Source organism: Sesamum indicum, unplaced genomic scaffold (genome assembly GCF_000512975.1).
Source record: "Sesamum indicum cultivar Zhongzhi No. 13 unplaced genomic scaffold, S_indicum_v1.0 scaffold00175, whole genome shotgun sequence".
Taxonomy (NCBI): domain Eukaryota; kingdom Viridiplantae; phylum Streptophyta; class Magnoliopsida; order Lamiales; family Pedaliaceae; genus Sesamum; species Sesamum indicum.
This window is the reverse complement of record NW_011628076.1, coordinates 145404-170706: the sequence shown is the minus strand read 5'-3', so window position 1 is coordinate 170706 and position 25303 is coordinate 145404. Positions and strand designations below refer to the sequence as shown.

General features: G+C 33.2%; 1 pseudogene; it reads left to right on the top strand.

The window, feature by feature from the left end:
- LOC105179582 overlaps nt 1-25303 on the top strand; it is a 35304-nt pseudogene that overhangs the window by 8010 nt on the left and 1991 nt on the right.

Below are 25303 nucleotides of genomic sequence, written 5' to 3'. Positions count from 1 at the left end.
GTACCTAGCTTAATTCACATATTTTTCATATCTCAATATCAATCACATTTTCATAAACCATTGACTGTGTTTCCAACTAGATAAGCATCATCTTTTATTTCCATTCACAATCATCATTCTATTCTTTATAATAATCACTTTCTCAATAACAACTCCCAATTAGATTTCATCAACAATCAATTATATGATTATCACATAATTATATCCCGCATATCCCTACATTACCATCACATACCACATAGTAACAATTTCCCCGATATTCACAATTTCATCAATATTCAAATAATCCACAACTAATTATATAAACAATCAATATACAAAAGCCACGTATAATAATGTAAAGCCAAGTCCATGATCGCATCCAAGAAACCAATATATATAATATATACAATACTACACACACACACATATATATATATAAATCCAATTAGCTATACTTACCTTAAATCCCAAAATACTTCGATTCACGAGGGACTGCTCAACCCTCTACTTAGTCGTCACGTCCTATAACAAAATGTTATACGTATAATCAACATATATATAGAATATCATAAACTCTAAATAACCTATTATATAATGTTCGTACATTTCTATCAATCTTTTAATATTCAATTTATATTAAAGTCCAACCCCCTCTTCCATTTCTTTATATATATTTAATTTATCAATAAATTCATAAGAATTCATTTAATCAAACCCCTTATATATCCATAACTATCGTTTTTAATAACATTCGTAAATTATATTACCACTGAAACCTCATTTTCCTATTTAATAACATAATATTTCTAAAATATAACTTCCGAAGTATTTTTACGAATTTTCTGTCAATTTACCGTTGCTATACAATTTAATTAAGCAATAATACATAGAATTACATATTTGGTTAATCATTCCGATGGAATTGTGTAAATTAGCTATAGTAATAATTAAATCTAACAAATCTAATATTTTAATTACCCAACTATATCATTTTTATAGCAATTGTGATATTTAATTTGACACTAATATAAATAGCCAAAATCATAAAATACTCCGATTAAATAGTTCACCGCTTAATATAATCAACATTTAATAAACGAACTAATTAAATAATATAATTATATAAATTAATAAAAATTAAATTACAATTTCCGTACCTCTGTTTTCCGAAATGGGTGTGTGCGTCTAGTGTGTGTGTTAAATGTGAGTGTGTGTGTTTTGTGAGTGTAATTGTGCATGTGTGTGCAATTAATATACATATATATATGTTTAATGGTTGGTGAGGCGGTGGCAGCACATGCCACTGCCCACCCCCTTTTTTTTCCTTTTTTTTTTTTAATTCTTTTTAATAATTACTATTACGTCTTTCCTAATTTTCTTAATTAATATAATTAGCTTTCAAATATTATTACGAACTCCAATTTAGTCCATTCAAGTTTTATTATATCCCAAATTCAATCTATAATTTATTTATTAATAAAATTTAAATTTCTAATAATTACCAATTAGTCTCTCAATTACGTGAAAAATTCTACGGACGTCACAGATAATGTAGTTCGAGTCATGTTGGATAATATATAGCATTCGCTTCTTGTTTTCTATTTTCTTTTGGGTAATTATAAGGGCATGAGTTCGACAAAATTTTAAAATTCAAACTCAAGTTCGGACTCGACATAACCTGAAAAGGAAAAACTAAGTTTGAGCTCAAGGTTATTTATTAAGAAAATTTAAAATTTTAATTGGGAAGATAACTTTAAAACATTAATGTATTTAAGAATATTTATTAAACATATTACACAAACAAAAGAAAGATTTACCTTATGTTTAATCATAAAAATATTTTTATATATATAATTTTTTTTAATCAAAACTAGTTAATAAATTATGAAAGTATAATGGAAATTAATGGGAAATTGACTGTATAATAATATTAAAATATTTTTACTAATCGATTATTACAAAATATAAAATTTTAAGAACTTCTTACTTATGCTAATTCTACAAAATAGATTAGTTTAGTTAGCAAAGATGTGTAAAGATACAAATTAAATTATGTAAATATTTATACATAACTTGCTACTTTACATATTTCATTAATAAAGTATAAAACATATAAAAATATTCAGTATTTCTTGGAATTTTTCATTACTATAAAGAAGATTATGTTACAAATGTTTTTTGTTCTGAATTAATTATATAAAAAAATTGGTTAATAATATATATGTATATATATATGTAATTGAAAAGATAAGTTTCTAAAAATAAAACCAAACTTATGTAATAATTAAGATACTGCTATAGCAATTTAAATTATTATTTTGTTAATTATGTAAAATAAAATAGAAGAACAAGTAGTATTATATCTCAATGTATACAACAACATAAAAAATACTAAATCATTTATTAATCATAACTTTAGTAAATATATAAGTTAAATTATCAGAGTATTTTATAGAATTCAAAAAATAAGATATTCATTGAACACAATTCTAATATATTTTACATTATAGTATTAAGTATGTATTTATTTAGGGATAATTAGCCCGCCTTTTCTTTAAGTTTGGTGTAATTATACATAGACTCTATGTCATTTCAAAAATTAAATCTAGTACTTCTGATTGCATTTTCATCTAACAAATAGTTCTCCCCATTAGTTAAAATTCACCAAATGTGCTGATATAAGCAAAATAAAATTGAATGAAAATTCATATTTACCTTTGATTGACTTATTACTAATTTAATGTAGGTCAAATAATTTTTTTCTATTTAAACAGCTCTTATATATCTTCACGCAAGCTAATGCATGTGAAGAGGTATAACTTCACCCTTATAAAAGTTGTTTTGCTAGAAAAAATTTGTTTGACCTGCAATAAGTCGTAAGTCATATGCAGATAAATATAGTTTTCCATTCCGATATCTTTTACTAATATCTAAGAAATTCTATGAACTTTGACTAGTAGAGGGATTAAATTATTGGATGAAAATAAAAGATATTGTTACTAAATGTAATTTTTCTAACTACAAACAATTTATGTATAAGTACATCAAATTTTAATGAAGGATTGTATAATCATCCCATCTAATAAAATGTCTGTAAAACTAAAAATATATAAGTATTAAAAAAAAGAGAAAACTTGCAGATAGAAACATATGTGGAAGGCGTGATTAGAGTTTGTTGATTGGCTCTGCTTTTGATCTTGATCGACACCGTTTCCAGTTCGGAGTTACTTACATGGGTACTAAATTGAAGACACTTAACATTTTGAATGTCAGCCATATGATTGTATGATTGGTGGTCGCCTCATTTCAGATTGTTATATGATAGTAAGAAACCGAATGATGAGCTGCAGTTGTTTTTAGAAGTAGAGCATGCACATGTAATTCGTGATAATTCCAAATATACGCAATAAATGAGCTTTGAAGGCCTTTGTTTACATCATTGGTCTTATTAAATTTCTGTACTATGATTAAGGATTTGCGTGTGGGCCCTCTCCCTAATAAAGAAAGTGATGACATTTTACTATTCTTTAAGCTTTATGAGCCTAAAAAGGGTGAGTTAAAGTATTTTTCTTATTCCCTTGTTTCCCATGAGGTTCTATGTGGAGTAAATATCTATAGAAAGGATAGACATGAGTAATTCCCTGAAAAGTAAAAATAAAAGAATGGTATTGGCCTTTAATCTATTCTGATTTCATACCAGATATGCTGGAAGACTTTTTGTCAAGAGCTATGACAAGCCATAAGATATTCTAGGGAAGTTAAATCAACTTGCAATCTATGCTCTTGATGAAGAGTTAGAACTCTTCGAGGTTTGTTCCAATATATGAATGGAAGAGATAGTATTTGCTTATTTCAACATCCTGCTAAAAATCCTAATAGGTTATTGTTAGCTTCAACTTAAAATGAAATCCACATGCAATTGTTTTCATTAAATGGAGCTATTATTGCAATTGTCAAATGTCATGGAGATGAACATAACTCATGTAACGTGCAATTTCTTTACAAGGACTTAAAAATTGCTATGCATATGGAATATAATGCACATATTCATTTTAAATGGTGAAGATATCTTTCATAAAATGAACGTATACAGTTTAAATGTTGAAGATAGCTTTCACAAAATGCCCAAATATATTTTAAATGGTGAAGATATCTTGTGTTTTTTGCTTCTCAGGAGATAAAGTTTGAGCCCATAGTCATGTGTGCGTACATTGACATAGGACTTACATTTACATCTACCCAGGTATATGAAAATCACAAGCACAAGTATCTTGTCAGAACAAAGATTGTATTTTGACAACTTTTCGATTTCTTTTATTGCAGCCAGAGAATGGGGACATTATCTGGTATCAAAAGTTACGGCCTGCTCAAACAAGGAAGTTATTCGTTGCCCGGATATTCCATCTTTCTTTCAATACCAGCATAGCCTTCAAGTACATTTTCATAAAAGTTGTGTTCATATTAATTAGTAATATTTAACTGTATTCATTTGCATCTTAGGTAGAATCACTATATTGTAGTTACAAGATATATGTTTCATATGTCATATTTCATGCTTATGTTGATCGATTGTAAGAATATCTTTTCATAAAGCATCAAACATAATACATATTGGATTAACTTGGACCTTTTCGGCATATAGTTCATTCCGATAGCTCATTAATGTTTTTCGAAATTGCCTGTCACAACTAGCAGTTCTTCATATTTGAGCTTTTCTTTATTTTAAACACATCACTCAGAAGATGTCCAATCCTCTTCTTCTGTTCCCCTGGTTGCTTGTTTTGTAGGAATATTTTAAATATGTTGGGTGCTTCCTAGTTATTCTCTGACCTTGAACCAAAAAATCTTTCTGGCAATTTTTTGGTTATTCGAATTTAGAGAAATATGAAACCTCCCGTACTTTCCTCCCTCAGTTCCAAGACATGGGTGAGCATGCAAGTCAGGCTGAGTTCTTTCTCAACTTTCCTCCCTCCAAACCTAAACATGGGACAGCATGCACATCATGCTCACTACTTTTTCAGTTTCCTCCCTCTGGAGTTAGACGCGGATGAGCATGTACGTCACACTTACTTGTTTTTTAATTTCCACCATCTAGACCCAGATGCAGATTACCATGCAAGACAAGCTCACCTTTTCTCACCTTCCTCCCCGAGAACTTAGATGCGGATGAGCATGCACGTCACACTTACTCCATGTCTTCCTCCCTCCAAACCTAGATCGGATGAGCATTTACGACAAGCTCAGGTTCCTCCCTCCAGACCTAGATGCGGATAAGCATTTACGTCAAGCTCACTTCATGTCTTCCTCTCTCCCGACGTAGATGCGGATGTGCATTTATGTCTCTACATCAAAACTCAAATTATACGTTCCTCCATCTGGACCTAGGTGCTGATGAGCATGCACGTGCGTACTTCCTTCAAACCTTCAACTTTTAGTTATTTTTAATGAGAGTATATCTCTACTAGATGTTGTCCTTGTTATTCTTTCAAATAGTTCTTTCTTACGCAAATTCTCTTCGATTGGTTCCCTTTGTAGTGTAATATCAATAGTTATTTATAACTTTGGACTTCATATAGTAGCTTTGCATTTAAGTGAAAACCATATCTCAAGCTGTCTTGAGTTTATGCTTATCGAATATCTCGTGCCTAGAAAATGAATCATTATGTTTTTACTTGAATTTTATACTTAAAAATAGCAATAAGAGGGCTAACATAGATGAGACTCGTATTTGCCACATTGGAGCTTGCTATTGCAAGCACCCTATGTTGCAAATCTCTTAAGATGAACAACCCTTTTATATTGTACATCTGCGTTCTTGATTGCTCTCGAACTTATCTTTTATTTTTCTCTACGTGTTTCTCCTCCTTTACATTGACAGTGATGTGCTGCATATTTACTATTATATAAGGTACCTAAAGATAGCGTAGTTAAATTACTTTCCTAGCCCATATTATTTGTTTCATAAAAAAATTTTACCTATTGAAGTATTTGGATATCTGATACAATTATTCGCTTAAAATTATAGAAAATATAAAACATGAACATTGTCTCTCCAAGAAAGCATGAATAATTCTGGAGTATAATATTATATTATCCAATGATGCTATTGGATTTTTTGGCCCATGCCCCCCCCCCCCCCTTGGATGGCAGCCCAGTTGCTGCCCCGCCCATTACCCAACTCTTCTTCTACTTAACCCTAAATCACTACTTAACCCTATTCTTCCACTATTCAGTCGATGCCTCTTCCTCTCCCTCCTTTCTATCTCTGGTTTTGTTCCTCTCAAGTTTCTAATGCTCTTGAAAATCTCTCATCATCTCACCTCTTTCTATCTTTGTTCTCTATGTTCTCTCTATCTATATATATATTGGTCAACTATGGTTTTAAAGAGATAGAACAACAACAAAACTAAAACCTCTCTTCATGAAATACTTTGTGAGAATATTTGCTGAATGTGAAAGAAACTTCTTAGAGGAATTCTGAGTGAATCTAAATGAAACCTAAGTCGTCTCTTTGTGGGTCTCTGTGTATTGGTGGCTTTGTGGATTTTTTGCAACCATAAGGGTTGCCGACCTGTGGTGGTGCTTGGGCATTCGGTTGCCAGATCTGACTCCTGAGCCAGTTACTAAACTGCTATCCATATTGCTATTTCTCTGTTATTCTTTCTTTATTCATTGATCAGAAATTATTGTATAAGGGTTTCCAAATCCACCATTATCTCTGTAGTTATTGTTTCATTTCGTTTCATCACTTTGTGGATAAATTCCCAATAGATCTCATCATATCATCTTCCACGATTCTTTGAAATTCCTCGCTCTTTCTATCACTCTCTCTCTTGCTCCTTGTTTCTCGTTATCTTAGTGTGATGCCTATGTTTGTGTGCTTTATTCCTCTTCGACTTCTCTTTTATTTTCTCTCTTTGCATTTCTCCTCCTTGAAATGGTCCCTTTTATCATATAGTTGATGTTGTGCCTCATATTGACTATTGTATACGTTAATTGCTTCAACAAAGCATAATTAATTACTTTCCTAGCCCGTATTATTTATTTGATTACAAAAGGTTTTACCTATTGAAGTATTTTGGTATTTGATGCTATTATTTGCTTAAAAATATATAAAATATAAAATTTGTACATTGTTACCTCCAAAAGACAATGAATCATATCGGAGTATAATAGTATCTAATGATCTCATCATATTGGAAAACAATGTGTTTTCTAATATTTTAATATATTAATATTCATTCTAGTATTTAAATGTCTGTATTACACACGTACGGACTTTATTACAAAATAGACAAACATGATAAAATCTCAACACAGTAAACATGTTTTTGAGCTTTAAAAGCTAATACGAGATTCTTGGACACCTAAATTTTAAAGGGCTCGTCGACTTGTAGGGTTTCTTTATAACATTTATGACTTCTTTGAAATCTTGTAATATATTGCAAAATAATAGATAATTCTATAGACAGTAAATTAAAATTCTAACAACGTCCTTAAATTTTATTTATATTTACTAGAAATTGCTAATATCTCCTGAAATTCAAAATCTTATCTTATCTAGACAGAGTACTTCAAGACCCGATTTTTTAAGTAATAAGCGTGTAAATTATAGATTTTTTTATATAAATTTAGTCAAATATCCTCTAAAAACACCGTTCACTCACAAACTAAAAACCAATAACCAATATTATCAAACTTTCCTAGATTTTGTGTGCTTGTGCGTGTGAATACCTGGACAGTATTAGTTACTCAATGTACCCCATTTATAACATCGATTTTCTTTCAGTGACCCAAAAATAACGGTTCTAAGTCTTAAAAGTATTCCTACATTATGATTGGTAATATTGATCCACTTAACGATGCTATTCAAATTCCACTAATTATGAAGGTCAAAGCTTGATTCATATGATAAAGTTGTTAAAAAAGTAGCGAACCAACTCGGAGACGATGATCCGTTCAAACTACGGCTTACACCACACAATATCTACTCTCAGCGACCAAAAGCTCATCCTATAAGATATCGAGGAGTAGAAAACTTGTTAGAGATGTTGTTGCATTACGACCAAGTATGCGTTAATACAACTCTAAGTTCGGGTTCATTTGATGATGGTGTGAAACTAACAAATTGCATACATATGCAAGACTTGCAAATTTAAGCAAACATTAAATCTCCTATTTATTTTCCATATATAGCTAGAAATTAACAGTATTAGGCTGCCAAAACAAAGTACTATTGGTGATGTGCTCGAGCATCTCAAGGAGAAGGTAATATAGCTGACAAGTTATTATCGGGAGTGTGCGTATGTGTGTTCCTAGAATTCTAAGTTTTGTCGCATAACATAAGGTTATATGATTTTTAACTGTTGCAATGTTTACGTTAAACAAGTGAAACTTTCTTGTCCAAATGCAGAGCTGAGGTTGCTGGAAGTATTCTCACATAACATCTATAAGGTCTTGAATTCTTGCATCTTCTTTTTGATTCATTCATTAGTTTCGTAATATTAATATCAAAATAATATTCTTTTAAACTTTTACTTAATAATCCATATTAAATAGTTAAATTCAATTTATTTTATGCTAAAAAATCTTGTATGGGTAGACTACACACAAATTGCCCGTGTCGAAGATATGCACTCTGACTTGGAAGTTGAGTCCCATGTAGTCTTCACTTAGTAAATGGATGTTAGAAATTCCTTATGTCTAGCCTTCTATGTTTATTTTTTCAAGTTTGTAGACTCAACTTGTCTCTTTCTATACTCGTTGAATTCACCAACTTTCTTATCCTAACTAGAGAAATGTGACCTACCTTCGCATGTCAGATCTGTGAGTTTATCTTGATTATCCATTTGAATCATTTGTTTTTTGAGCACTCATAATCCAATTACGAGATAGTGTTCAAATAATTGCGTAAACAACCTTAGCAGACAAGAATAACCATTCTTTGTCAAATGAAATAACCATCATTGATCAAAAACACGTAATCCATATTGTCCAAAAATTGAAAAACATAATTTGATCACTCTAAGTTCCATAATTATATTCTATCAACTTTATTTAACATGATCACTAACAGCTAAGACTATATAGTCCTTTAACCAAAAAACAACAGCCCTGCCATTGATAAGTTTCAGGACCGTTTGTCTCAGCCTTATACTCCTTTCACCACCTACAAACCATTTGCAAATTTGAGCTTTACTGTTGGTATCCAATACTCAAGAAGTGTAGTAATAATCATGTTAAGGCTCAATAACATATTATACCTTGCTTATCAAGGTTGAACTCTGTCTCTTCTATTACCCCTTTTCATGTCAATTAATGCAAACATCTTTTGGAATCCATGACTGCAGAACTGCTTTCCTCTTCCCTTTGCCCATGCTCAGCTGGGCAATAGGAGTGCTCTATGCCCTTGCAATAGCTGATTCTATCTTACCCTTCTTCCTCCTCCAGCGTCTGACCCCTTTGCCTTTCACTTCTAAGGTCAAAGCCTCCCTTACCAATACCGACGATGAAGACTTTTCAATCGTTGCCTTTTACTAGACCAACATGTTTATCAACTCATGAAGGTCTTTGTCATGTACATTCATGTTATAGTTCACGATAAAAAGGTCAATGGAGGGAGGAAAAGACTGAAGGATCACGTCAATATACGTCTCTTTTTCAAGATCAGCCTGAGGTCCTTGAGCTTCTCCACATGGGATAACATCTTAACCCCATGCTCTCGTACAGAAGACCCTTCAATCATCTTGGCATCGAAAAATGCTTTTGTAACAACATATCCAATATGCCGGTCCGATAATCGCATAAACCTGGCTTATATGGAGCATTCACTTGGACATCATCCTGCCTATCGTACAATTTCTAGATATCATTGGTCATTGACCCTAGTACGATACTGTGAACCTGCCAGTTGTCCTCATGCCACTACTCGAATGTCAAACGTTCTTCGCATGTGGACCCTTTTGGCAAATTTCTAGGAAGAGACGTATCCAGAACATAGGTTTGGTTCTCGAAATCTAGGACAATCGTAAGATTTCACAACCAACCATTTGTAGTTGGTTCATTAAATTTATTAGTCTCAAGAATTGCAGTGACTGGATTCTTATACATTAACATCAAATGTAAATAGAAATTTCGTAGATTATTGTAATATTATATACCAAGTTTAAAACTCGGTTTTCAGTCATTAAGCCATCCTACTATTTCTTTAAAAAGCCTACTACTCTCAAGTGGGGTTTTCGGGAAACCATTTACTAGGGCTTGGAGTCCTCAAACGCAATTCTCCATGCCCCGCTTTTACGATTCACAAGAAAAAAGATTTTGTGGGAGGTAACCTATACCATTCTGATCCAATGAGATCCCCAAGTTATTTGCCTCGCCTTTTCACATGATTCCGAGGACTCCAAGTGAATCACACTACTCCGCGTTAGGCCCGACCCATCAATCAAACAAATATCTCAACTCCCGCCCCCCACAACTCGTGACACAGGGAAACAGGAGTATATTCCATTTGTTGACAACAATATTGTAGCTTTCTTTCATTCCAAACATGCCACGACTCGTGAGACCACGAATTGGTGAAAGTAGCATCCACACAACATTCTTGTGGATGGAAGGCTTATATTTAATAACACCATTTCAATTTTAATCCATTATGGGCCTAATATTTAATTTGGACCATCCAAGTGAGAGTTAAGTTTGTTGTAACAGAGACCTCATCATTATAAGATTTTGCATGCATCAGTTTTAATCATTGAGTATAAACATATGCATTCCAAAGACATCATACTACAAATATTAAAGCATACACCACATGCAAAACAAACCTAGCATGTCCCTGTTGGATGATCACAAGCCCAATTCTTAATAAACCACTGAGCTTGCAATGAGTCTATGGTCAATCTAGGGTGTGGTCCTAACTATTATAAAATAGTAACCCATTATCATTTTAATGGGCCTTCCTATTTGTTCTTCTTCAGTCGTGAGTTCCATCGAGCACCGTCCAACGGGCCTAGGCCTTCCTCTTCTTGTAAGCTTATATTGATTCAAAATAAATGAACCTCACAATGCTTACTACTCTCATTACAATTGAAATTGGAAAACACAATCAAAAGTTGGGGGGAGTACAAAACGAGGGAGAAAGCAAGCCTTATTATTTCAAAGCTAAAAACGAAAGAATGAATCAAAATAAAGAGGCACGCAATTGCCTCACCCAACATAAAATAAACCATGGCTTGCTCACCTTGGCCCATGTATCCTATGCAATGAAGGAATGACAAAGACACATACACATTTATTCTTCCAATGCAGATTTAGTCGAAGATGCCTCACGGAAATTCGAAGAACGATATGGTTCTTGTGGCCCAATAGAGAGTGGAAAGATGACATTACATGGGCTTTACGGAGATGGAGGGGTAAACACATCAAAAATATGTCTTATAGAGCACTACTTGCATCATGTGTTTACCACGTTTGGAAGGAAAGAAACCTGAGACGATTCGATCATATCGAGAGGACGCCTACTACCATAGCATTATTGATCATTGAGGACATTAAACAACAAATCCATAGCATCATACTATCTAGATCAGTCAGTACACGTGCTTTATTTCGATTATGACGAATCCCTTGGCCTGTCGAGGGATAAACCATTTGGGGACCATATTGTTGTACTGTACCAATTTTACTTAATGAAACTTACTTTTACCGAAAAAATAAAATAAACCATACTTTCGGCCAATTGGCTTTGTGATCATCCCCATTGTTTATCCAATAAACAATAATTAACACACATTTATATCAAATATAAACATGTTATCCTAATAAATAGAATCCAAGTATTTAACAATAGATATCCAATATCTAAATATCAAAAATATAATTAAATGCAGAAAATAACATACTAACAATGCAATTAAAAAATGGATATAAGCCATACATCCAATGTGTAGTTTATTTTGTTTGTCTGGAAACCATTTCCAAGTTAATTTAAGACAGAATTTAATTTTAGAAAAATTCAATTTAACTAAAATTAAAATTTTCCAAAATTAACAATTTCAGAAAAATTGCAAAAAAAAGAAAAATCCAATTTTTCGAAAAAAAAAAGGCACAAAACGGCCCAACCGTTCCAACAACAGACGAGCCGCACGCGCGGGGCACCCGTGTGCTGCCCTGTTGGCACGCACGTCGTATAGCTCAATTTTTCAAATTTTTTTTTGAATTTCTGCAATTTAAAACTAAAATAACCATGCATTACAGAAAATCCAATTTTAAAAAATGCAAAGATATCCATAATTTAAAAGCAAAATTAATACACATTTTCTAAACATACAATCATACTACAAAGCCATAAAACATGCTTTCCAAAAGCATATTAAACACGTTGTTCATGGTCAACACATAATAACATGTTAATCCTAAAGTCACAACACCGAACCGGGCTCTGATACCACTGAAAGAATTGGTATGGCCCAGGAACGCGATGGAAGAATGGAATAAAAAAATTATTTAAAATTGTTTAAAGGGTCTTCCCTTTGAAATTCCCTAGCGTTTGGTGTTTGTCCAAATCATAATAATAAACAAATAACAATGCTAGACAAGTGGCTAGAGGATGAAACAAAAATATAGAAACAAAATTGAAACCTTATCATTTCTTTCTATAGTTGAGCACCAACATGCATTGTTCCCTTTACGTTCTCCCGTTCACTTTAGAATCCAAATTAGAACCCCTCTCATTTGCCCACACCACACTAAGGAAGAGATATAGTTCATGTTCTATTGTTAGATATAACAAAAAATTAGAAGAAAAAACAACTCCAAATAAACACTATTGATTAGTGCTTTTGGATTGTTTAACGTTCTAAATTGAATCCAATTCAATATAGAACATAAGGAGAACATTTTGGAGAGAAAAAGGGAGCAAAATTTCGTGGCTTTTGTTGTTGGTTATGCATGATATGTGTGTAGTTTTTGTATATTACATACAATCAAATTCAAAACCTTCAACCATAATGAAAATAACCACTCCATTATCTCATCATGTTGAGGAGTTTCAACTCCTCCTTAACTTGCTCCAACCACCCTCAAATGGGCTTGGACTTCAAAGATGCAACGGGTTTGATTTAATCAAATTAAATCAAGCCCAACCAAAGTCCATTGGACAATAATTATTTAAATTAATTTTAGTCCAACTAAGTCCAAAGATTTATTTAATCCAATTAAATAAATCTAAGCCCAAACTCTAATTAATTGATTCAATCAATCAATTAAGTCAAATAATTTAAATTAATTCAATTAATTTAAAGGTGTTAAGCTCAAAATTAATTAATCCAATTAATTAATTCTTGAGCCATATATATATTCTCTTTGGATTAATTTAATCCAATTAAATTAATTTATTTTCTTATCCAATTAATTCTAAATTAATTCCACCAATTGCATAGTGATTTATGCGTGACTCTTTAGGTTCACCCTTAGCTAGACTTGAGCACTATATCCAACACAATTAATTAATTAAATTTAATTTAATTAACTATTTTCAATTAACCATTAATCGAAATCACCCGTCATCATGTGTGGCCGTCTAGCAACGGTACATGGCACTAGGGACTAGGTGAATGTTGGCATGAAAATTTAGGCTCTCGAGTTCCATACAGGTATGGTCCTTCCATAGAGCATCTCACGGCCTTAGTCTAGGGCATAGAATATGTTGTACTATGTTAAATACTTGAGATGCATTTACTCTATTGATCGGCAAAGGAAACTATTTTCTATTCGACTAATCGCTATGACCATTAACTTAGAGAGTCTAAACCATCTCAAAGAGAATAGGATATACATCCATCATATACTGATAGGGGATGGATTCTATCTGAAATCCACCATCCTCAATACATTATTCAACTACACTAGAAAAGACTTATAATGACCATATCGAAGACACAGGCATCTCTCGCTAGATCCAAGGTATAGCCATCATATGCATGCGACTGCCTTGATTCCTCAAGTCCAAGGACTAATCCTGTACTATCGGAGTCGGGGATTCAAGTAATACCAGCCAAGCCTCCAAGGGTTACATATGACGATTCCCGCGAGTCACTTCAATCAGCTAACAACCTTGTCAACTAATCCACTAAAATTGCATAGACATCCTATGTACGTTGCCGATGAAACACGACACTCATCCAATGAATGCAATATTTAGTCCAAGTTTCTATAGGACTCTTGATGCCCAGTCTCGAGGTCTTTGACTTGGGCATTTCAGACCAACCCTCAAAAGTTGATTTCATAGCTGTCATCCAATGTGCAGCCCAACTATATGGGTTTTTCAATTGGTGTGTGGACATTTGTTGTGATGTTAAAACACCGTTCATCATAAATAGTATATACAACAAACACAAGGTGACACAAATAAATGCTTACTACATTCATCAAGATAATATTACATTCACAAAGATTGCTGAATGGTTTCAAAAACCGCCAATCTAATTGGCTTTCTGGTCACCATTTGTAATAGTGTAGTAGTAGTCATGTTAAGGCCCAAACAAATTATACCTTGATTATAGAGGACGGACACTCCCTCTTCTATTGCCCCTTTTCACGATAATTAATGCAAAGATCTTTTAGAATATATGACTGTCGAGCCGTCTTCCTCTTCCCTTTGCCCATGCCCAGTTGGGCAATAGGAGTGCTCTAAGCACTTGAAGTAGCTGATTTTGTCTTACCCTTTTTCCTTTTCCAGCGTCTAGACCCCTCTGCTTTCTCTTCTAAGGTTGAAGCTTCTCCCACCAATATCAATTGTGCAAACTTTTCAATTGTTGCCTCGTACTAGACCAACAGTTTATCAACTCATAAAGGCCTTTGTCAAACCCATTTATCTTACAGTTCACGATAAACGGGTCAAAGGAGGGAGAAAGAGACTGAAAGATCACGTCAATTTACGTCTCTTTTTCAACATCAACCTTGAGGTCTTTGAACTTCGCCATAAGGGATAGCATTTTAACCTCATGCTCCAGTACAGAAAACCCTTCAATCATCTTTGGCACCGAAAAATGATTTTGTCACAACATATGTAATATGCCGGTTAGGAACCTCATAAACTTGGCTCATGCGGAGCATTATCAATTGGACATCATCATGCCTATCATATTGTTTTTGGATCTCATTTGTCATTGATGCGAGTATGATACTGCGAACCTTCCGGTTGTCCTCATGCCACTTCTCGAACGTCAAACGTTCTTCGTATGTGGACCCTTCTGGCAACGCCCGAGGAAGAGACCAATCCAAAACATAGGTTTGGCTCTCAAAATTTAAGGCAATCCTAAGATTTTGCAGCCAATCATTATAGTTTCTTCCATTAAATTTATTAGTCTAAAGAATTGTAATGCGTGGATTTTAAACATCTACATCAAATGTAAACAAAAATTTAGTAGATTATATTAATATTAAATATTAAGTTTAAGACTTGGTCTTCAGTCATTAACCCGTCCCACTATTTCTTTCAAAAGCCCACCACTCTCAAATGGGGTTTCTGGAAAACTATTTTCTAATGGGCTTGGAGTCCACAAATGCAATTATCTATGCCCCTCTTTTACAATTCACATGGAAAAAGGCTTTATAGTAGGTAAGCTATACCATTCTCATCCAATGAGATCCTCAAGTTATTTTTCCTCTGCTCATCACGTGAACCAGAGGACTCCAAACGAATCACGCTACTCAACGTCAGGCCCGACCCATCAACCAAGCAAATATCTCAACTGCATTCTCCACAACTCGTGAGATAAGAAAACAGGAGTATATTCCATTCGTTCACAACGATAGTGTAGCTTTCTTCCATTCCAAATGTGCCACGACTCGTAAGACCACGTGCTAAGCGTAGCATCCGTACCACATTGTTGTGGTTGAATTTAATAAAACAAGTTGAATTTTAATCCATTATGGGCCTAATATTTCACTTGGACCATCCAAGTGAGAGTTAAGATTGTTGTAACCGAGACCTCATCATTATAAGATTTTGCATGCATCAGTTTTAATCATTGAGTATAAGAAGATGCATTCCAAATACATTATACTTTAAATATTAAAATATACACTACATGCAAAACAAGCCTAGCATGCCCCAGTTGGATAATCACAAGCCCAATCCTAAGTGACCCACTGAGCCCGCAGTGAGCCTATTGTCAATTTAGGGCATGGCCCTAACTATTACAAAATAGTAACTCATTATCGTTCTAATGTGCCTTCCTCTTTGTACGTCTTCCATCCTGAGCTTCGTCGAACGGGCCTAGGCCTTCATCTCCTAGGAAACTTACATGTATTTAAAATAAATGAAGCCTCACAATCCTAACTAAACTCATTACAACTGAAATTAGAAACCCCAATCAAAAATTGAGGCAGTATAAAAGGAGGGAGAAAGCAAGCCTTATTATTTCAAGGCAAAAAATAATAAAAAAAAAAAAAAAAAAAAAAAAACGGGCCCACCAAATATAAACAAAATAAATAAATACATTGAAATGGTCATGGGAAAAAAAAAAAAAAAAAAAAAAAAAAAAACAAAGAGGCATGCATGCCTCATCCAACATAAAAATTAAACCACGCATTCTGCCAATGGGCTTTGTGATCATCCCCATTGTTTATCCAATAAATAATAATTAACACATTTATTTATAAATATGTTAAAAAACTAAATACAATCCATGTATTTAAAAATAGATATCCAATATCAGTTACCAAAAATATATTTAAATGAAGAAAATAACATACTAATGATGCAATTAAAAAATGGATATCAACCATACATCCAATGTACAATTTTTTGTTTGTTTGGAAACAATTTCAAAATTAATTTAAGGCAAAACTTAAATTAGAAAAATCCAATTTTAACTAAAGTTACAATTAGCCAAAACTAATAACTTCAAAAAAATTGCATAAATAAAAAAAAATCCAATTTTTCAAAAAAAACGGCACAAAACGGCCCAGCCATCCAGAACAGCCATGCACGCGCACGGTGGGGATGTAACCTGAGAGAATCAGTATAGCCCGGGAAACGATGGAAGCGTGAAATAAAAATTTTAAAAAATCGGTTCAAAGGGGTGTTCCGTTTGAAATCTCGGACGTTCGGTGTTTGTCAAAAGCATAATAATAACCATGCAAACATGCTAGACATATGGCTAGAGGATGAAACAAAAAGTACAAAAACATATATGAAACTTTACCTTTTTGTTTCTATAGAAAACTGCAACGTGCGTTGTTCTCTTTATGTTCTTCTATTCCGTTCACTTGAGAATTCAAACTAGAATTCCTCTAAGTTGTCTACATCACAAAATGAAAAAGTAAAGTTCTTGTTCTATTTCTAGATAGAACAAGATACAACAAAGAACCAAAAAGAAAAACAACTCCAAACACAACACTATTGTTTTGTGCTTTTAGATTGTTTTGGGTTCTAATTTGAATCCAATTCAAAATAGAACCAAAAGGAGAATATTTTTAAGAGAAAATGGAGAGAAAATCCGTTGCTTTTGTGGTGGTTATGATGGATATATGTATAGTTTTGCATATCACATATAATTGAATTCAAAATTTAATAACTACTAAGTTTACCTCCAAGGCAACTTATAGAACCATATTCATATAACCTCCAACCATTATGAAATAACTCCTCAATCATGTTTTCATGGTGAGGAGTTTCAACTCCTTAATTTACTTCAACCACCCTCAAATAGGCTTGGACTTCAAATATGCACCGGGCTCGATTTAATCAAATTAAATCAAGCCCAACCAAAGTCCATTGATTCATTAAATCCAATTAAATATATCTAAGCCCAAATACTAATTAATTTATCCAATCAATTAATTAAGCCAAACCTAATAAATTAATTCAATTAATTTAAAGGTGTTAAGCCCAAAAAATTAATTAATCCAATTAATTAATTCTTGAGCCATCCATCAAATGAATTTCTAAATAAACGATCTTAATCATCAATATCTCCTTGAATTAATTTAATCCAATTAAATTTATTCATTTGTTCTTGAATTAATTCCATCAATTCCATAGTGATTTGTGTTGACTCTTTAGGTTCACCCTTAGCAAGACTAGGGCTTGTGTCCAACACAATGATTAATTAAATCCAATTTAATTAATTTAGTTTCAATTAACTATTAATTAAAATTTCCGTCCCCATTAAAATGGGTCAAAGGTGTGTTTCCTTTGAAATTTTCGGACGTTCGGTGCTTATCAAAAGCATAATAATAAACATAAAAACATGATAGACAAGTGGCTAGAGAATGAAACAAAAGGCATAGAAACAAAACATGAAACTTTACCTTTTGTTACGGTATATGAGCAACGTGCGTTGTTACCTTTACATTCTTCCATTCCGTTCACTCTAGGATCCACATTAGAACCCCTCTAATTGGTCCCTACCACACTATGAAAAGATATAATTCTTATTCTATTGCTAGATAGAACAAAGAACAAGAAGAAAAACAATTCCAAACTAACACTATTGTTTAGTAGTTTTGGATTGTTTTATGATCTAACTTGAATCCAATTCAATAATAAATAAAAAGAAGAATATGTTTTAGAGTGAAAGGGAGCAAACTTCGTAGCTCATGTTATGGTTATGCACGATATGTGTCTAATTTTGTATATATTACATACAATTGAATTAAAAATTTAATAACTACCAAGATTGCCTCCAAGGCAACCTATACACACACATGCATATAACCTCCAATCATGATGAAATAACTACTCCATCATGTTCATCATAGTGAGGAGTTTCAACTCCTTTTTAACTTGATCCAACCTCTCTCAATGGGCTTGGACTTCAAATATGCACCGGGCTTGATTTAATCAAATTAAATCAAGCCCAACCAAAGTCCATTGGACAATAATTAATTAAATTAACTTTTGCTCAACTAAGTTAAAAGATTCATTTAATTCAATTGAATGAATCTATGCCCAAACAATAATTAATTGATCCAATCAATTAATTAAGTCAAACCTAATAGATTAATTCAATTAATTGAAAGGTGCTAAACCCAAATTTAATTAATTCAATTAAATTAATTCTTGAGCCATCCATCAAATGGATTATTAAATAAATGATCCAATCATTTATATATTCTTCTTGAATTAATTTAAACGCGGCAGAAGCGTGAAGTAAAAATTATTAAAACGGTTCAAAGAGGTGTTCCCTTTGAAATTCTCGGGCGTTCGGTGCTTGTCAAAAGCATAATATAAGCATACGAGCATGCTAGACAAGTGGCTAGAGGATGAAACAAAATATAAAATTTTACCTTTTTGTTTCTATAGATGAGCAATGTGCGTTGTTTTCTTTACATTCTCTCATTCCGTTCTATTAGGATCCAAATTAGAACTCCTCTAATTTGTCCAAATCACACTACGAAAAGATATAGTTTTTTTTTTTTTTTATTGCTAGATAGAACAAATAACAAGAAGAAAACAACTCAAAATTAACACTACTGCTTAGTGCTTTTGGATTGTTTTATATTCTAACTTGAATCAAATTCAATGTAGAACAAAAAGTAGAATAGTTTTTAGAGAGAAAGGGAGCAAATTTCGTAGATCATGTTATGGTTATGCCTGGTATGTGTGTAGTTGTATATTACATACAATATTGAATTCAAAATCAATAACTACAAAGTTTGCCTCCAAGACAACCTATACACACATATGCATATAACCTCCAACCATGATGGAATAACCACTCCATCATGTTCATTATGGTGAGGAGTTTCAACTCCTTAATTTGCTCCAATCTTCCTCAAATGGGCTTGGACTTCAAGTACGCATCGGGCTTGATTTAATGAAATTAAACCAAAGTCCATTAGATAATAATTAATTAAATTAATTTTAGCCTAAGTAAGTCTAAAGATTTATTTAATCCAATTAAATAAATCTAAGCCCAAATACTAATTAAGTCATTTAATCATTTAATTAAGTGAAACCTAATGAATTAATTCAATTAATTTAAAGTTATTAAGCTCAATTAATTAATCTTGAGCAATCCATCAAATGGTTATTAAATAAATGACTCAATCATTTATATATTCACCTTGAATTAATTTAATCCGTTTCTTTTCGAATTAATTCTATCAATTTCGTAGTGATTTGTGTGCGACTCTTTAAGTTCACCCCCAGCTAGAGTTGTGCATTGTGTCCAAAATAAATGATTAATTAAATCTAATTGAATTAATTATTTTTAATTTAAATATTAATAAAAAACGCTCATCATCATGGGTGGCTGTCTAGTAATGGTCCATGACACTAGAGACTAGGTGAATGTTGGAGAACATGTTAGTTCTCGAGTTCCATACAGGTACAGTCCTTCAATCGACCATCTCCCGACCTTGGTCTAGGGAATGAAATTGGACGTCGGTTTCCATCTTGGACCAGGCAACTATACTGAATACTTGAAATGCAGTTACTCTATTGATCAACATAAACTATTTCCTATTCGACCAATCGCTATGGCCATAAATTTAGAGAGTCTAAACCATCTCAGACCGCATAGGAGATATATATCCATACTGATAGAGAACGGATTCTATCTTGAAATCCACCGTCCTTAATATATACTCCAACTACAATGGACAACGCTTATTATGACCACATCGAATACACATTCATCTCTCGCCATATCCAATATATACCCAACATATGCATGCGACTTCCATGGTTTCTCAAGTCTAAGGACTAATCTTGTACTATCGGAACCGGGAATTCAAGTCATACCGACCAAGTCTCTAAGGCTTCTATATGATGATTCCCGCAAGTTAGTTCAATCAGTTAACAACCTAGTTAACTAATCCACTAAATTGCATAGACATCCCATGTATGTCGTTGATGAAACACGAAACTCATCCAATTAATGCAATACTTAGTTTAAGTCTCTATAGGACTTTCGGTGCCGAGTCTCGAGGTCCTCGACTTGGAACGTTTCAGACCAACCCTTAAAAGTTGGTTTCATAGCTGTCACCCAATGCACAACCCAACTACATGGGTTATTCAATTGATCTGTGGGCATTTATTGTGGCATTAAAATACCGTTCAACGTAAATAGTAAGCATAACAAACACATGGTGCAATAAATGAATACTTTCTACATTCATCAAGATAATATTATATTCATAAAGATTGCTACATTGTTCCAAAAAACCACCAATCCAATTGGCTTTCTGGTCGCCATTTCTAGGAAGGTGGTGGTCTTCATCCTCTAACACACAAAACGAAAAGGAGAACGCATGCTGGAGTGAAGAAGGTGGCTCCATATTGGGGAACATGGGTTCATAAAAGAGTTTAATTAAGCCGGATAAGGAAGAAAGCTAAAAATAGTAAACAAGAGCTTGCATTAGTATCTCGATCCAAATATGGGTTGGATTCACACTCCATGTTCTCAGATATATTACCATCCAAAAGAGAAAAGAACGAAATAAAAAATAGATGGGAATAAATTGCGTCTAATAGGATTTGAACCTAAACCAAAGGTTTAGAAGACCTCTCTCTTATCATCCTTAATCCTCTCATTTCTTGAACCTATTCATCCTAGATCAAAAATCGGAACTACCCCCAAAAGCAAAAAATTCTCGATTGTGAGACACATTACAATTTAATATTAAGAGGAATGATAAAAAAAAAAGTCTTTATATATACTTGCTAAATATAAGTAGGAGCACAATAACGATATTACTGATGCCTCACAATAACAACAATAAAATTTACTTACGCACCATCATATATGATCAGGGATCGACAACCTTTCGTGAGATTATGACAAGATAGTAAATTTAATTTTTATTTCAATACAATACATTTTATTATTGCGTAATACTATTTGGTGCAAATAATTCGATTGGGACTGAAGATGCATATATTGTACTAAATTAATTAGCAGAAAAAACAAAACAGATACGACAATTTCTTTTTGACCTAGACGAAGTCGTTGACATATTATATTTAGGTTCAATGCTCTATATATATGTCTTCGATTGCAAGTGTTAGTATTTTATGGCCCAGGACCCAATCTAATTGGTAGACCCAATCTAATTGGTAGGCCCAATCTCCCTGTCCACTTAAACTGACAGCCCACATGGAGGCCCTCACCATACCCGGACTTAACCCATTTACCCGATCCAGCTATTTAGTTTATATACTTACCTTAACTCTAAACCTAAGTCAGTCTGTCCATTTCTCTTCTTCCTTGCACCGCTACCAGTATACCTCATTCTCTCTCTCTGAAACTACCTTCCATGGAAGATTTCTTTTATCTTGTCCACCACCGTTAATGGTGATGGCTTTCCTTAGCCAAATCAATGGCTTAAGGAAGCCACCCCAACTCAACCTTCCAATGGCTCTTTTTCTTCATATAAATAGGAGTTGTTTCCTCCTTGTCCACACACCCTGAAAATCAAACAATATCTTGAGATCTCTTCATCTTCTCTTTGAGAAAGTTCTAAGTGAACTAATTGACTGCATGTGTTGGTTTTCTAGTTTAGATCTCTGTGATCCTATAACTCTGAGTGAGGAGCAACCGTGGGTTGGAGGTTTTTGTGGGTACGGCGCCAAGTGACCGATTATCCACTTAACTGAATCTGGCTTGTTCGTGAGCCCCTTTCAAAATTATGATTTTATTATTTTATCTCTTTAGCTTTGTGTATTCATTCATTAATGTATTATTGGTTTGTATTCTTAAGTAGTTTCGTACTCCAAATCAAGTGTAATAGTTGGTTACGCATTCGTTGATAAAGGATACCACTTGGGTTTTGTACCCTACAGCGGTATTAGAGCCTCGTTCTGATCCGCTCCGCGCCGTGGTGGTGGTAAATCTAAACCCTCCTCTCTCTTTTAATTTATGCAATTTTTTTTGTTATCTTTTAACCGAGGATTTTTTCCCCCAATTTATACTTGGCCGGACCCTTGAGGTCGTGGGTATCTGGTTGGAACTTAGGCTGGAAAGGCCTTGGACCTGTTAAGTTCATACTGCGATATCTTTTTTAATCTCGATCTATTGTGATTTATTCTGAGATCTGCTGTAATCATATATTTTTGAATCTCTGATCTTTCTGGGATACTGTGGTTACTTAATCTTGATCTGTGATTACTTAATCTTGATCTGTGGCTATTTATCTTGATCTGTGATTACCAATCCTCATCTATGATTATTAATCTTGATATGTGGTTATTTATCTTGATCTATCATTATCAACCTTGATCTGTGGTTAAACTTGATTTTTGGTCATTTACTGTGGTATGAGATTATCTTGTTCTTGAGCTGTGAAATCCGTGATTACTATTATTATCTGATATTCTCTATTATAATATTGAAACCTATTCTCTGAATTTCTGGTAATTCTCTAAAATCTGGTTTATTCTATTTGATATTTTTCTAAAAACCGAAACTTCCTGTTGCAATAAAACTAGTGATTTTTCTTTAAACCATTTCCTAAAATCCTTTTTTAATGTCGGGATATAGTTTACAATTCTTTGACGGTAAAAGTGATTTTTCTATCTGGCAACAGAAGATGAAAGCTATTTTGATTCAACAAAAGATGTTTAAGGCTATTGATGGTAAATACACAGATAACATTTCTAAAGAAAAGATAATGAAAAATGATGAGTTTGCCTATTCGTCCATTATTTTAAATCTTTCCGACAATGTTCTTAGGAAAGTAGGAAAACAAAACTCTTCTAAAGATCTTTGGGAAAAACTGGAGGATTTATACACTGAAATATCTCTGCCCAGCAAGCTTTTTCTTTTAGAATTTTTTTTTTCATTATAAACTTGATTTATCCAAAAATATTGATGAAAATCTTGATGACTTTACCAAACTGATTCAAGATATCAAATTTACTGGTGATAAAAACATTGATGAATACTCACCTATTGTGCTTTTAAATATTATTACTGAATCTTACTCTAATGTGAAAGTTGCTATTAAATACGGAAGGGATAGTGTAAATCTGGACACTGTTGTTAATGGCTTGAACAGTAAAGAGATGGACCTTAAAGTTTCTAAACCTAGTCAGAACAATTATGAGGTTAATCTTGCTAGAGGCAGGTCTAAATTTAGAAACAATGATTTTAGGAACAACAATAGAAGTCATAGCAGAGGTAAAAGCATAAATGGCCATTGTAAATCTAGAACAAGGGAAAACTCTTATAAGGATGAGAAAACCAAGGAAGACGTTGTTACAAATGTGGTATTAAGGGTCATTACATCAAAGATTGTAGGAAACCAAAACGTGATGACAGAGATAGAAACTTTGATGAAAAAGAAAAGGTGAATAACGTCTCTCATGAAAATTGTGAAGTCTTTTTGGTTTATGATGCAAACTCCATGCATTTTGTGAACAAATTTGAATAGCTTATTGACTCTGGTTGTACTTTCCATATGAGCCCTGTTAAAGAAATTTTCTCAAACTTTTGTTATGAAAAATCTGGTTTTGTTTCAATGGCAAAGGAAAAGAAATGTGAGATTATGGGTCTTGGTGACGTTTCTTTGAATTTCAAAGAGGGTTATAGGTTAACCCTGAAAAATGTGAGATATGTTTTCCTGTATTGAGTCACAACTTGATTTCATGTACTGCATTAGAAGAAGATGGTCTTGAAGGTAGATGGCGCAAAGGCCTAATGAAAATCATGAAAGGTTCACTTGTTGTTTTTAAAGCTGAAAAGAAACGGAACCTATATTTATGCTCAGTTACTTATGATTCAATGACTACTTCTGTGAATGAATGTGATACGACTGCATTATGGCATAAAAGGCTTGGACATATGAGATTGAAAGGTCTTGATTTTTTGAAAAAGGAAGGGATTTTGAATGATAAAATAAAAAATTGGATTTTTTTGATGATTGTGTGATGGGTAAACACCATAAAGTGCATTTTCCTACTTCATTCCCATCAAATCCTTCTATGTCTTTATGCATTTTGGATTATGTACATGTTGATGTATGGGGTCCCTCTAGTGTTCCTACGCATGGTGGTAATAGTTATTTTTTATCTATCATTGATAACTTGTCTAGAAAGGTATTTGTTTTTCTTATGAAACACAAGTCTGAAGTGTATGAGAAATTTCATAAATGGAAAATTTTTGCGGAAAATCAAACTGGAAAGAGATTGAAATCCTTTAGGACTGATAATGGGCTTGAATTCTGCAATAAAGATTTTTCGAGTCTTTGTGAAAAATTTGGTATAAAAAGGCATAGAACAAACCCCTATACCCCCCCCCCCCCAAAAACGGTTTAGTTGAACGTATGAGTCGAACTTTGCTTGATAAAGTTAGATGTTTACTTATAA